We start from the raw sequence: 15,108 nt of genomic DNA on the forward strand, positions 1-15,108 counted from the left end.
TTCATGACAGATCAAATCAGCAGGAAGCAAAGAGGTGCCACAGAGATGTTACTTCTTTTTGTTGGTTGGTCTGTAAGGCGTAACAACTGACCATTAGTGGTGTGCTGGTCGGGATTTCCCCGACCCGCACCCGACCCTAACCCGCTCTCCCTTAGCCCACATCCACGCTTCCGGGTTGCTTTTATAGACCCGCCCCGCTGATGATGTCACAAAAGGGACGGGCGCAGCGTCTATAAAAGACGAACCTGGAAGTCGGAAGTCGGTATTTGACGGGGAGAGCAGGAGAAGAGCTTAACCAGCACCCGCTGCCACCCGTGAAGGAGCGCCCGCGATTGTGTGATATTCCCAGTGTTGGACTGGTCCACCGGGATACCAGGAAAGCTCCCGGTGGGCCCAGGTGTCAGTGGACCCTCATGTTGCTGAACATTTGGCCTATTTCATGGTCATCCCATATTTCTATGTGAACAAAGAGGCTAAATAGATGGAATAATAGATTATAGTATGTAAAGAAAAGAGACTAGGAGAAGAGGTTGAGTGAGGAGAGGAAGAATAATAGTACTGAGAGTGGGCCCCTGGTCTACGGATTTTGGGTGGGTCCCTGGTGTCCCCGACACTGAACCCGTCTGACCCGCATGTAAACCCCAGGGTCCCGCGGGTATTGGGTCGGCCCGCACATCACTACTGACCATGCATGTCCAGATGTTGAAATCAGCCAAACTGCCCAACCATAATTAGCCATCTTAAAGAACAGTAACACCAAAAAAATAAATTGTTTTAAAGCAATGAAATTATCATGTAGTGTTGTCCTGCACTGGTAAAACTGATGGGTTTGCTTCAGAAACACTACTATAGTTCATATTAAGAAGCAATGGCGGAAATTGAAAAAAGACTATATGGCACAGGTTAAATAGCGGATAACAGATAACACCATTATGTTCTTGAGCCTTTTCTCCTTTGAATGGCTGCCCCCCGTTGCTGCACAGCAGCTTATTTATATAAACAATAGTAGTGTTTCTGAAGCAACTTGCACTCTCTGCAATAAAATAGCGTAATTTCCAGTTTAATAACAGGAATGTTGGCCTTTTTGCCACCCCTGATAATTTGCAGGGCCCTGTTGCAAGATTCTCACTTTGCCTCATGTAAAAGAACTATGCGGCTCAGATAGTTATAGAAGGTTAAAGCAGATATGTTGAACAAAAGGGTGAAAACCAACAGTCTGCACCTATTTTACTACTTAAAGGGGCTAGTTCGCCTTTAAGTTAACTTATAGTGTGTTATAGAATGGCAGATTCTAAGCAACTTTTCCATTGGTCTTCATTATTTATTTATTTTTATTGTTTTTTAATTATTTGCCTTCTTTTTCTGACTCGTTCCAAGATTCAAATAGGGGTCACTGACCCCATCTAAAAACAAATGCTCTGTGCACATGTATTGTTATTGCAACCTTTTTTACTTATTTTTTTTTTGTTAGGCCCTCTCCAATTCATATTCCAGTCTCTTATTCAAATCAATGCGTGCTTGCTAGGGGAATTTGCAACCTAGCAACCAGATTACTGATATTGCAAACTGGAGAGAGCTGCTGAATAAAAAGCACAAATGATAACAACTGGAAACCAACTACAGATTATCTCAGAATGTCCCTCTCTACCCAAAAAAGGGTTAAAAGATTACTGCACCTATAGCAACGAGTAAGCTTTTAAATTAGCCCAGTGGGTAGCTGATCATTATAGATTTTTTCACAATTATATTATTTAAAGGAGCGCTTTACCCAGGAGTGCCCATACTTTACTAAAGCGAGTTTTACTTTTAGTGATGTTGTCCCATTATGATCTAGATCCATAATATCAGTGTTAGCATTCTGTTCCATGGAACATATTACTTAAATACTGATTTATGGGAAAATGTATTAAACAAACAACTATTTCTTATGTAACCTTGACGTAAAAAATATCTGAATGAAAAGCATGAAACAGGAGGGTGATTTAGACAATCTGTACTGATCACCAGCTAGAGGTCTACTGGTAGATCCCGACCTACCTTTTGGACACCCCTGGCTTAACCTTTTCAAACAGTGCTCCACAAATTGTAACTTTTTTTTCATACTTCTAAGATGTAAGCTATTGAAATGAATTTGTTTCAGTTTTCACGGCTAGTGTTTACCAGAAGCACCTCCATAAGTCAGATCTTTAACTAAGCAAACTGTTTAAATTGATACATTAGTTGATACTTTTCTCAACGGCAGCTCTAGATGCTACACCTCCCTACTAAGCATGCTCCCCGAGCTTTACTGATATCTGCCAAGCTTCTATATTAAGTCAATATCCAATTTTTTTATAATTTGAGTTAAAAAAAATTGATGGAACGATGTGTTGTGGTTTTGTTTTTCCATAAATGAATCCAGTTTTTCCAATGAAAATATTCTAGCAAAATAGTTTGTTTACACACTTTTTTTTAAATTCAGTTGAGTTTTTAATAAATTCATATTCGAAATGTAATAATTCTGCCTTCCCTGTATTTTAAAAAATATTTTAAAAAATATCATTTTATGTAAGGAAAAAGGGCATTAAACCGCTAACATTTTTTTTTTTACAGACGTTGATACTTTAGCTGACAAGTTTTTACAGACTTACAGTCACAGGAAAGCCCCTTTTTGACAATAAATATGGATTTGGAAATATTTCTGGTTGACCTATTTAAAGTGCAAACACCTGAGAATTCTGGATAGAAGTGTGAAATTAAACCTAAGCCACTACGTTTAGGGGTTCATGCTCAACAAGGTTAAGCAATCTCTATCCTATATTATATATTCTACTTTTGTTAGACAAGTTTTAAGAAACAATTAAATTGTTGCAAATAATGCTAATTGGATCATGTTGTCTAATTCAAGCACTGCGTATCTTGACAGCGCTATATAAATAAATGATGATGATGATGATATCTGTCGAATTGTTGGCATTTCCCTTATGCTGCCGAGAACAGTTTAGAAGGTTGTGTTGTTCCCCTTTTTTTTGTGTTTGGCACACACAAGTACTGTGCTTTGGGTAGGGCATTTTATGAATATAGATGTATATAAACTAGTATACCTTTTTTTAAAATGACTGACTAACTTTGACAACATTACCTAAATATTTTATCTACTGTATTTATACTTACATAATGTTCTCTTTTGTATTGGTACAGATTCAGATACTGGCACAGTGACGTCTACATTTGAACTATCAGGCAACAGACATGAAGAAACCATTCAGGTACTGTGTATGTGTGCCACTGTATCTGCAAACTGATCAGCTAATTGCATAACACAGGAATCATACAAGACGACTTATAGGGACAATATCAGATTCCAAGTAAAAAAAAATCTAGGGCTATACACACACATCAACAACAATGAAGCAGACAACAACCGTAGAAACATATTTTCTTGGTTTTAACAGAATTGGTGCTTTTATGTCAAGGTGAGTGCTCTTTCAATTTGTAAAGATGTAGGTTGGTACTGAAATATTTTGTATTGTGCAGTGAAACAACGATGATATTGAGTAGGAAATTAAAACAAACATGTATCTCTTACATTACAGCATTGGTTACTGTGCTCCTTGTTATTGGCAAGGTAAATAGATTTTATACACTCACAGTTTTTGAAGAGCTTCTTATAATATTCCGGTTGGTGCAAACTTTCTCAGAGTCACGTGACTCCACTTGAGCGTAGTATGAAGCAAAAGTAGAAAAAAGTTGCGGTGTACCCGGAGGTACAGTGATGTACATTGGAACCGATAATACCAGAATTAACTGAATGTGATTATTTTTCTGGGGCTGATAAGCGACTTACCTAAGATCTCTACAAATATTGCACGATAAAATATTCAAAACTCTTGTCGATTCCAAAAAAATGCACAATGCACTTGTTATTTCCTTGTTTTATTGCATCACAATTACTTTCATTCCTTATCAGAATTGGTGCATTCATTGGAAATCAGCTGTCGAGTTCTGCACCCACTTAGGAACCCTGTCGATACGGGTGGGATTACCGACATGCAGCTGCTTATGAACATTACATTGAATTGAAAGCCCTGAAATGCACAAAATCTTATTTTTAAAACAGTCTACAATAGTTTCTCAGTAAATCACTGTTTTGCCATATGCCTTGTATGTAAGGAAAGCAGATGAGATACTATCCTCCTTCCCAAATATTTTCTTATCATGCACTTTATCACTGACCTTTAATGAGATGTGACATGATTATAGCTGCTTCTAGGGCCTGCATTATGTAGCTCAAACGACTTTACAGGTAAGAAAGTTACCTTGCGTGTTTACAATGGTGGACAACTGCTTTACTATGTATTATTTGCAGTCTCATAACGCTCAGAAAAGCACGTTCTCAAGCAAAGCTCAATAAATACTATAAATGGTGATTCTTAATATGATTGAACGAAATATTGCTTCCAGTGAAGAACAAGATTTCAAGCCTAAAATCCCAAGATGTATGACCACACAAGATTACAGCAACTGTCTCACGTGACTGGCTGCACAATGCAGAGGTTTGTGCAAAATTGGTTAGAGGTGGCTTCAGTTCCCTGCCTTTCCCGATTCCTTCTAGTCTTCCCTGTGACTTTTCAAGCATCTTCCTCATATGCGGTTTAATTACGTGCAATTAATACATGGCAGAAAATTTGTTAGCTTGGTTAGTTCCAATCACACTGAGCATGACTTATTTAAATTCAGATTCTTAGAACAGTTGAGGGTGGAGTCTATAGGGAGAGACCCAAACGCAGCTGAGAAATAGAATAAAATATTTTGCTTTTCTTGCAAAGGGTCCAAGTCACCGCTGCAATAGCGTATGATGGAAAATCTGACCCAAACTGAAAGTTTTCTTGACAATATACTTCAATTATCTTAAATACAGTACTTTACTGCCCTTGGGAAAAAAAAAAACCATTTTATACCAAAGAGAAACCAGGGCAAAACATCCTGTTTTAAAACAGGCTTAAAGTCAGCAACTTTCATGTATACTGACATGATATAACAAAGTAATACAAATCAGATTTATAATATACACCAGACAATATAGAAACGTAAAAATCAGGGTTAGACTGGGCCAGTAGGACACGGAAAGTAAACCCTGAGTCCCTGGCTCTTGGATCATGGGGTTTCAGGTGAATTTAGTAAGTATCTAGGCATAACTGGGTGGCTGGTGCCCTAAATTTAAGAAAAGAATTGGATGCTGAGAGCGTTGATATGTATTTATATGTGTGTTTGTGTGTGCATATACTGAATACAAACCACCCTCGATTCAAAGCATTGCAACCAATCAGTGATCTTTTTTATTTAGCCAGATGCAGGTAAAACAATGAAAGCAAACATTTGATTGGTTGCCAAGGGATACTGCCCAGGTGCAAAATGAGCTCCTTTTTTATAAGGAATTGTCTTACCTGTGTTATAATTTTAAAAACAGGCATCTCACCAGAACGTTTAAGAATGAATAATCAGATTCTGTTCTAGATTATGGAATTTGATATTGTTTACAATAGCTCAGAATGAGGAAATGTGTTGTTCTGCCTGTTAAAGGATCCACCAGATGCAGACTGCACTAGAAGTGGTGCTTTATGTGACTACATGTCGTAAACACAGAACCATAGAGAGACGTGGGCCGTATAGAAGATGCTGCCTACACTGTGGATTTAAATACAATCTAATAACAAAGATCAGCTCCACTTCTCAAAGCACTAATGGGGTGTTGCAGGCACATAAATGTGCATCTGTGGATTTCTACTATACAATCGCTCTTGAAAGGATCAAGTGAGCATTGTGCCTGGTCATTGCCTGGTTTTGTCTGGAATGCAACATTTTTCATTCTCAAGCTCTGCAACAAGTCCAAGCAATTAAACTCCATCCACATATGTACATGCTCTCATGTGTCGCTCTTAAGTTTGGCCTGGTCTTTTTCTGATAAAGATATGGTGATGCAGACCCACAATTACTTTCACAGGACAGGGAGCCCACCACCAAACTTTTCATCTGCTATTACCTTTTACATTTTATTTTGCTTGTCACTTTTTATTTTCTCATTTTGTAATTAAGGCTCATCCACTGCCATGTCTGTTGGCCAAGGATGTTGCACACTTTCACCTTGGTAATCACATACCATTTCTTTATTTTTTGCCCTATTATATTGAAGTTCATCTACTTGAGGGTAGTATTACCACATATTTATTGGGGGGGGGGGTACATGGGCATACAATTAGATCATCGTCCTGAGACCATTGGCTCCTTAAATTGGTCCTGAGAAGGGGTAAGAGAGAGACACATCAGTGGAAGTCAAAGATAAAAGACCCAACAAATGTGTATTGTCAAGTAAAAGTTTACATACAGTTCACTGTAGTGGGCAGATTTATCAAAAACACTGCTAAATGTTCTTATTATATAATTCTATTTGTAGCTTTAATCTAATTATTCTTGCATTGCACAAATAAAGCGGCACAAAAATTCTTGAGAGGCTTAAAAATTGTTGAGTTGGTGAAGGGGCAGAAAAATTGCCATTCAAGCACAAACTCATGCCCCCATTGGTTAGAATGGATCTTGAATGGTTTGAGCTCACAGATTTTATAAACACTGAAAACTCTTGAACATAGGAAAAACATGATATTTAGTTAACATCTAAAAACATTTCTTATTTCGACCTGCTACTATAGATAGTAGATTAGTAACAGGCTCCATCGGGGACAGCAAAAAGATTAAGGGAGTTATTTATTATTATTAAAGGTTGAGTTTTAGAGGGTTGTGAGGGTTTTTATTAGGGATACAGCAAATCCAGGTTTTGGTTCAGGATTCGGCCTTTTTCAGTAGGATTTGGATTCGGCTGAATCCTTCTGCCCGGCTGAACAGAATCTGAATCCTAATTTGCATATGCAAATTAGGGGCAGGGAGAGAAATCGCATGACTTTTTGTCACAAAACAAGGAAGTAAAAAATGTTTTCCCCTTCCCACCCCTAATTTGCATATGCAAATTAGGATTCGGATTTGGTTTGGTATTCGGCCGAATCTAAAATAGTGGATACGGTGCATCCTTCGTTTTTATGCCTCGAATGAACTCACAACTCAAATAGAAAAAACTAAAATCAGCGAATTCGGGGTGAAGAACCCAAAAACTCAAATTAATTGAGTTTTCGAGCGAAACCCACGGAAAAACCCGGACGTCGTGAAGGCTACAAACATCTTCAAATGGTTGAAGGGACCTCTTCCATTGAATTTTACATGACCTTGACAGGTTTTAGCTGGATTCGAGGTATTTCCCGGTTCAGGTTATAATAAATCTTGAAAAATTCAAGTTTTTTTTAAAAAAAAACCCCCAAAAAACTGAAAAATTCGAGTTTTTTTTAAACCCGAAAATTCAAGTTTTGGCTGAAAAAATACCCAAGAAAAGTCTGGTAAAAATCAACTTAACCTTTGATAAATAACCCCCTAATTATGTACCAACCATAACCAATGCTGTACTGAAGTAGACAGGGGCAGCTTAAAATGAGGCAATAATAAAAATATTATTGTCTGACATGCCTGAAATGAAGAAAAAAGCTGTTAAAAAAAATAATAAACCCCACGCAATATTTTATATTTCTGATATATAAAAAGTAATTTTTTTTCTTTTTAACTAAAAAGGAAGGTTGTCTGGTTTGTGAGTACGAACTGATATTCTTTTTTTGTACATTGCTAGGAAACGACTTTCTCTCCTCAAACAAGAGAAAATGTATTTATATACCTACCTCACTGGCAACGAGGCTTTTAATGCTTGAAAACAAATTGTTTAGAAAGTATTTTGGTGTTTTATAGATACCTGTTATACATAAAACCAGACATAAATTCAGTTTTGCCTTCTGTAGAGTAAATGGGATGTCATTTGATATGCTCGGAGCACACTGCGATTTTTTTTAGCATTCTCAATAAAACGTAAAGTTTCCCAGACCATTACCGCTTATGTGTTTCACTTTAGATCAGCTGTTTATTTACAGCTTTTAAATGTTTCAGAACTAAGGAAAACTAGAATTCACAATGGCTTATGTCATAGTTATAGCCCATGATTCAATGTTAACAGGACTGGTGCTTAAAAAATTCCTTTCCTGTGTGAACTTCACAGTCATAACGGCTAACATTATATTTTCAATGTATGTAATGCACACAAATTTTTTTTTTGCCATACCCAAGATCTGTATTCCCCTCACATGTATTTGTGTGTATTGGGCAGTTTCATAAAATTCATAAATGTGTTTAAATTGTTCTTGCTGAATATCACCTCTTTGAAGAGCACGTCTTCTGAAAATACCCCCAAATTGTACAAGTGGCTCACCTTTAAGTTAACTTTTATTATGTTATAGAATGGCTATTTCTAAGCAACTTTTCAACTGCCCTTCATTTTTCTTATTTAGAATTATTTGCCTTCTTCCACTAACCCCATCTAGTTTGCTTATTTATGAAAAAACTTGAATGCAAATAGCTCAAATGAATGCAATCGGGGGGGGAAAACTCAATTACTCAAATTGATCGAGCTATTGGCAAAAAAAAAAAAAAAAAACTTGAATAGCTCGAATTTATCGCGTTTTCAAGTGCAAACAACTTGAAACAACACGACCTCGACAGGTTTTAGCTGGAGTATTTTCGAAACTGAGCTTTATGCAGCATCATAAATATTGAAGAATTTGAGATTTTATTCAACCTGAAAAAATTTAGTTTTTAGTGAACTCTTGAAAACACAAATTTTTCTATAAGAACACAACTTGACCTTTGATTACTGATGGGCGAATTTGTCCTGTTTCGATTCGACGTCAAATTCAAGAATTTCCAGCGAAACTGATGCCCGCGTCAATTTCAACGAGCGACTTTTCCGACGTGTGCCTAAATTTCTTTGACGCCGGTGAATTTTCATAGCAGTTTTGTGAATTTATTCGTCCACGGCGAAACACAGAAATTCGCAGCGAATTCGCACCTGCCGAATTTATTCGCCCATCACAAGTTTTGATTAATAACCCCCTAACATTTTAGTCTGAAATATAACAATGTGGGGCATATGAATAGTGACTGTTCACTAATCAAGGAGAAGTGGAGGACTGGGAAGACCTAACATAGTGGCATAAGCTTGATTAAATTATCATTTACTTTTAGCTCTCCAGATTTCAGTTTATCAAGACTACAAGGCAGGTCAGATAGTTTAACCTTTAATTTTCGCCGCATGCATTGAAATGCTGCTGGAATAATTCCGAAAGGGCATTACACCTTCTTTTTTTTCTAGTTTGAAATGTCCGCACGACTTCTGATGCAGTTGTAAAAGCAGCATGTTTTTTGGGCGTGGGTGCTTTAGAAGTCTGTGGTTAAGCTGTGAGTTCAACATGAATGCAACATGAACTCAGGATTTCCTTTGAAGTTTGACACTAGGGATTTCCCCCACCTACCATGGGGGTGGGCTTTCCGAAAAAAAAAAAACCTTTTAAACTTCTCCAAGTACCATGTAGCTAAAGAGAAGTTTCAGAGAGAAATTGTCCCTGTTTGAAGAGCAAGGATCAAATTCCTTCAACCTTAGATTTCTTCATAGCAAAAAAAGGGTGTGGGAAATAAAAGCAGTGCCTGAGCAAATTTCACTTTTACTACTGATGAAATATAGAAATAAGTGCTCAGCTTGTGCAAAAAAACACAGAGGAAACCCTATGCACCGTTTCTTACTACTTAACATGGTATTTGTGAATGAAGCGGGATTGTGGATTGAAAATACCATTTCAATTCAGCTTTTATCCATTCATTTTAAATTCGTTAAATTCTGGGGAGGGGGGGGGCTACAGCGATATCTATTTGTTTTAAAAAAATAATGTAAAATTTCACAGATGTTGATTAAATAGAGTCATTAGGAACATTTAAACAGTTGCTCTCTCCAAGTCAGTCTTATTTCATTGAGCACAGGGTTCCCAATGTGGACTGAGTGCCGCAAATAAAGCAAAACACCACTGTACATTACTAATTCATATTTGTGTTTGGGGGCTTTGTGTGGGGAGCAACAGTGGCTCACTCTTTGTTGTGACTGTTTTGTTAGCAGTAGTCCATTATAGAGGGCAATTATCTGAGCATGGTTAGCTAACTCACAAGCACCACTCATGGAATAGCTTTAATCTCTCTGATGCTTCAGTAAGGTCTGCTTCTTTTGTAGTGAAAAGTCATAACAGAATTAACTGAAAATTAAGGAAACCTGTCCTTTCAAGTAAAGGAATCAGTTTGACTTTATATCCCAATACTCGTGTCCTAAAGGCATACCCTGTCTTGGAACTTTTCGATTACTTAGAAGGCAACTTGAGCTGTTTTGGTTAGACAAGAGATCTGTCTAGGACAAAAACTGTATGTTTAATAATTATGTTTAATAGTTCTGCTGCTCATCTGTGCAACTCTACTGGATTTCCCTCACGACTTGAATTTGATTTAAAAAGCATATATTTTTTTTTCCTAGTGTGAGGCCCTCAGAGATGTTCTTTCTATTTCATCTCATCGGTAATTTCAAAATAGTTTCCTACAAGATACAGTTAACATTCTGAAAAGGGGAAACTATACCCCGGAACATTGTAGGTCTCTATAATAATAATATATCACATAAACATCCCATATTTAACATATAAACAAAAGTTGTTTCTTGAAATATACATTTCTTCTTAGTTTAACAAGAGGCGGGATTTCTTACTTTCTTTTCTTTGCCAGACAAATTAAGAGCAAATTACCCTATCAAACCTCCATATAAAAAAAATGTAAAACAGGGTGCTCACCTCTTCACTACTCGGTTGTAACGACTCGCCAGTCTGGAACCCTAATGGTAGCTGGCACTCTCAGATGCACAAGAGAACCCCAACGAGTTCCGGTGTTCACCGACGCCCTTTTGGGGCCCCGGGTTTTCTGCTGCGGAACCAACAGGGAATTTGTGCGTTTAGTAGAGTGAGAGTTTGTGAAGAGGTACCAGCAAGGATCAGGCAAATAGTAGTCACAAAACAGGCAAAAAAGTCAAGGCAGGCCTCAGGAATCGAAGTCGAACAGGCAGAAGTCAAAAACCAGAAAAGTCAAATAGAATACAATGCTCTAGCAGGATCTGTAAACAGATCCTTTTTAAAGGAGAATTGGTGCCAAAGTTTGAATTTCACCCCGGAAAAGACGTCATGGTGCTCAGCATCAATACGTGAGCGTCATGATGCTCCACGAACAGCAGACAACCGTGACAAAGCCGGGTTGCGCACGCGCACCACACAGCGAGGAAAGACGTGCCGGGAGGTAAGTAGGGTTGCCACCTTTTCAAAAAATGTTACCGTCCGGTGGTGGGACGGGAACTAAAGGGGCGGGCTGTGATGCAAAAAAAGTCGGGCCATGATGCAAAAAAGGGTGGGCCATGATGCAAAAATGGACGGAGCCACGGGGGTCGTGCCGCAAAAGGAGCAGGGCCACACCGCGCGATGCCAAGAAGATGAAGAAAAGGTACGTTCCACCGGAGGGTCAAGGGTTTTGTTAAGGGTATTACAAATTACCGGCAACTACATTTCCGGTAAATTTGTAATAGCGACCCCAGCCTTGGCAGGGGTTTTACCAGCAAGGCCAATAAAATAGCGGCTGGATGGCAACCCTAGAAGTAAGAGCGCACCAATCTCCTGGTCCGTCTTACATCGGTGGTCTGATCCAGTATAATCAGACCTGTTCCTTAGTAGAAGGGCCATCAGTGGAGTCAGTGGACGCTCCTGTTAACCCAATCATTTTGTTTGGTATGCCTACTCCATGGACATTGCTCATTTCTGTATCAGAACAAATAGCATTAAAGGAGGAAAGGATAGAGAAGCAACTAGGAGATTAAAGAAATATATTGATGAGAGGAGGAAAAATACTACGGAAAGTTCCCCTGTTGTCTAAAGTTTTCTGGTTGGCTCCTGTAAGGTTTTTCTAACTCTACGATAATCCCCTGTTCTTCTTGTGGGTCGAATTTTCCAGTGACATATTCTTTAGACAAATCTTTTTGCCTATTTACTAAAGCATTTTTTTCAAATTTCACGGCTGCTTTTCTCACCCAAAAAGATAATAAGAAATTGTTATATGCTATTGGCAAAGAATTTAACATTTTTACATATGGTTGAACAAACAAATCTGATCCTCAGACGCATTCTAGGGAGCACTGAGGAGCCGTAGGTTCATATCCACACGTTCTCTGAAGTTATGCTTAACAAGGAAAATTTTCAAAGACCATCATCCACCTTCAGATCACGACTTTATTTCATCACACTTAGTGATATTGTGGCAGTTGGTAGTGCAACAAGCTTATGTGTAGACTAGGCCAGCTACCTGCTACCTGCCCACACTACCAGACACCCGTCTCTTTGCCCAATGGCTCTTTGATGCTCGATTGCCCCAGGGAGAGGAGATTTTTTTAAAGCTATAGAGGAAGCAGACCCAGCAGTCTGCTTCCTCTATAGTTACGCCACTGCAAATCTATCATTTTCCAGGGTATCTTTTATTTCCAGAGTTTGTTTTCAAATTAGGGTTTGCATCCGATTCTGAGTGCAAGTGTGGTGCACCTTTGACATAGCCTGCTATGTGAACCCAAGAGCTACTTCCAGGTCCAGGGTGGTGGTAGCTCCAGTGTTCCACAAGGTCAATAGCTGATGGATGCAAAGGCAACCATGTGAAAGTCCAGAAGCGTATTTGGACTCAAGTACCTTAAAGGAGAAGGAAAGGTTAAAACTAAGTAAACTTTATCAGAAGGGTCTATATAAATACCAGTAAACCCTCAAAGTAATGCTGCTCTGATTCCTCTGCCCTTCTATTGTTTACACATGGGCTTCTGTATCAGACTTCCTGTTTTCAGCTTAAACCTGCAGGGCTAGGGCTTGAGCATGCTCAGTTTGCTCCTCTTCCCCTTCCCTGCTGTAATCTGAGCCCAGAACTATGAATGAGCAGGGAGAGACTCAGGCAGGAAGTGATGTCACATCAAGCTGATACGGCAGCTGCTATCCTAAACAAACAGAGAGAGCTTCTAGAGTTGTTTACTCAGGTATGGTAAAGCATTCTACAGAATAAATATAGTGTTATAGCTTGCACTATTGTGGCTAATCTATTGGCAATAAACTGTTTTGTTAGCTTTCCTTCTCATTTAATAAATTGTATCAATCTGCGCTCTCCATTGTGTATCCATTTTGCAGCACCTGCAACTTTGTAAAGGAGCCCTTGTGATTTAAAGCACTGCCTACTGGCATTTTAATTGATCATTGTTCATGGTTAATTTCTCTACACATTCATAGCTGTAAGCACGTAATTATTGCCATTTCATATAAAAACACGGTGCTTCCCCCCATCCTCCTGGATTGTGATAGATTTGCAGCATGGGCAATAGTATAGAGTATAGTCTCCCCGCTCTGAATAAGGCACGGGAACAAACAACATATGTTTTTTGCTTCAAGTAAATAATCTCCCTTTATTAATTTAAGTGAAACACAAATTCACATCTTTGTCGAATCAGCAGGAATGATAAATACACACTGGAAAATGAGTGATCACAGAACCTCTGATGTAGCCACCTAAAGATGAATTATGAGCAGTGCAGCGCCTAAACACAGCAGATTTCTGTGGAAACCCCCGGCATTTAAACATTTTTTTTTTTTAAACAGAGTATTTTTTTCTTCTTTTCTAAAAAACGGTGTAAATAAAACAAGACTAATATTCTATAAATGTGTTGTGATTTTTCACTCTGACCGCATTTGACATAGCAAGAATGATTTTTTATCACAGCCTGTACTTCCAGTCATTGCTCTCTGCACAAAGAAGTGAAAGTAAAAGAAAATCATTTTGCCTTTGACACATACTTTATTTTCCAGCTTTCAGTTTGAGCCTTTTGATTTGCTCCTCAGATGTAAACACGAAGCGAGCCTGAGTAAACTGAGAAGAGCTCTAGACCTGGAGGACTAACAAAATGTGACATTTGCTCAGAGAGTGAGTGCGTGTGACTCACAGCTCCTCTTGGTGTTTCAGCCCACAGACTGCAGCCTACATAGACTGCAAAATGAATAGTAGTGCGGAGTAAACAGGAGCTCTGACCACCTCACTGCACCGACCAATCACGTGGGTTTATTTTCATAGCCATGGTGTTTTTAGAGCACAAGGCATGAAGCACTGCCTCCTGGGAATATTCAAAGAGTTCTTAGCTCTTTTTTAAACTTTACGATTAACGGTAGCAGGAAAATATTTTGTATAAAAATCCCACTTCATAAAGTAAAAGAAATGAGAAATATATATATATATATATATATATATATATATATATATATATATATATATATATATATATATATATCAAAATCTTCTGACCAGCACTCCCTTTAAAAGTTTAATAATTTTATTGTCATTCTGTAATATCTGATGTTTCGGTCCACATTTGGACCTTTTTCAATGTGGACTGAAACGTTGGATATTACAGAATGACAATAAAATTATTAAACTTTTAAAGGGAGTGCTGTCAGAAGATTTTTGATACATAAATAATTACTGTGCACCCCGCCATTGATAACAGCTTTGGAGTGCCATTACTCATTGGAAAATATATATATATATATATATATATATATATATATATATATACAGTATTACTTTATATTTTGATGGGGGTATACAGAGGATCTTGCCTCTGCCTGAACAAATAAACAATCTCCTGAATGTAAGACAGGGCAGTAATGATAATGTAGGGAAGATGGACCAAGGTCAGTAAGATGTGGTGATGGGATGGAAGGCACCAGACAAATATGGCTAGTAGCCTATAGTCTGTATTAATGGAGTAGTAGTAGATTAATGGAGAAGTAGCCTTATCTAACACCAGGAAATGAAGAAGTAAGTCAGCATTCATTTTTTTTAAAAAGTCTTTATTTATTAACATTTCAACATTTTAATTTTTGGAGAGAGAGAGAAGGTGGAAGGAGAAAAAGAAGAAGAAGGGGGTGTTATAGAAGGAAGGAGGGGGATGGTTATGGTAAGTCAGCATTCATGAATGCACTGCTGAAGATTCACTAGATAGCGATGGTATAATGGGTAGTAGGTTTCTGACATTGCCATCGCTTTAAAGGGGTTGAT

At 38.1% G+C, this 15,108-nt stretch overlaps 1 long non-coding RNA gene across 1 annotated transcript in view; it reads left to right on the forward strand.

The window, feature by feature from the left end:
- Window positions 1-15,108, forward strand: part of LOC121396877 — a 97,875-nt gene that overhangs the window by 33,663 nt on the left and 49,104 nt on the right. Inside the window, exon 4 of the long non-coding RNA XR_005963237.1 lies at window positions 3,181-3,248. This is a non-coding gene — a long non-coding RNA (uncharacterized LOC121396877). The remainder of the gene's footprint in view (window positions 1-3,180; window positions 3,249-15,108) is intronic.

The sequence above is a fragment of the Xenopus laevis genome, chromosome 8L (assembly GCF_017654675.1).
Source record: "Xenopus laevis strain J_2021 chromosome 8L, Xenopus_laevis_v10.1, whole genome shotgun sequence".
NCBI classification, from domain to species: Eukaryota; Metazoa; Chordata; class Amphibia; order Anura; family Pipidae; genus Xenopus; species Xenopus laevis.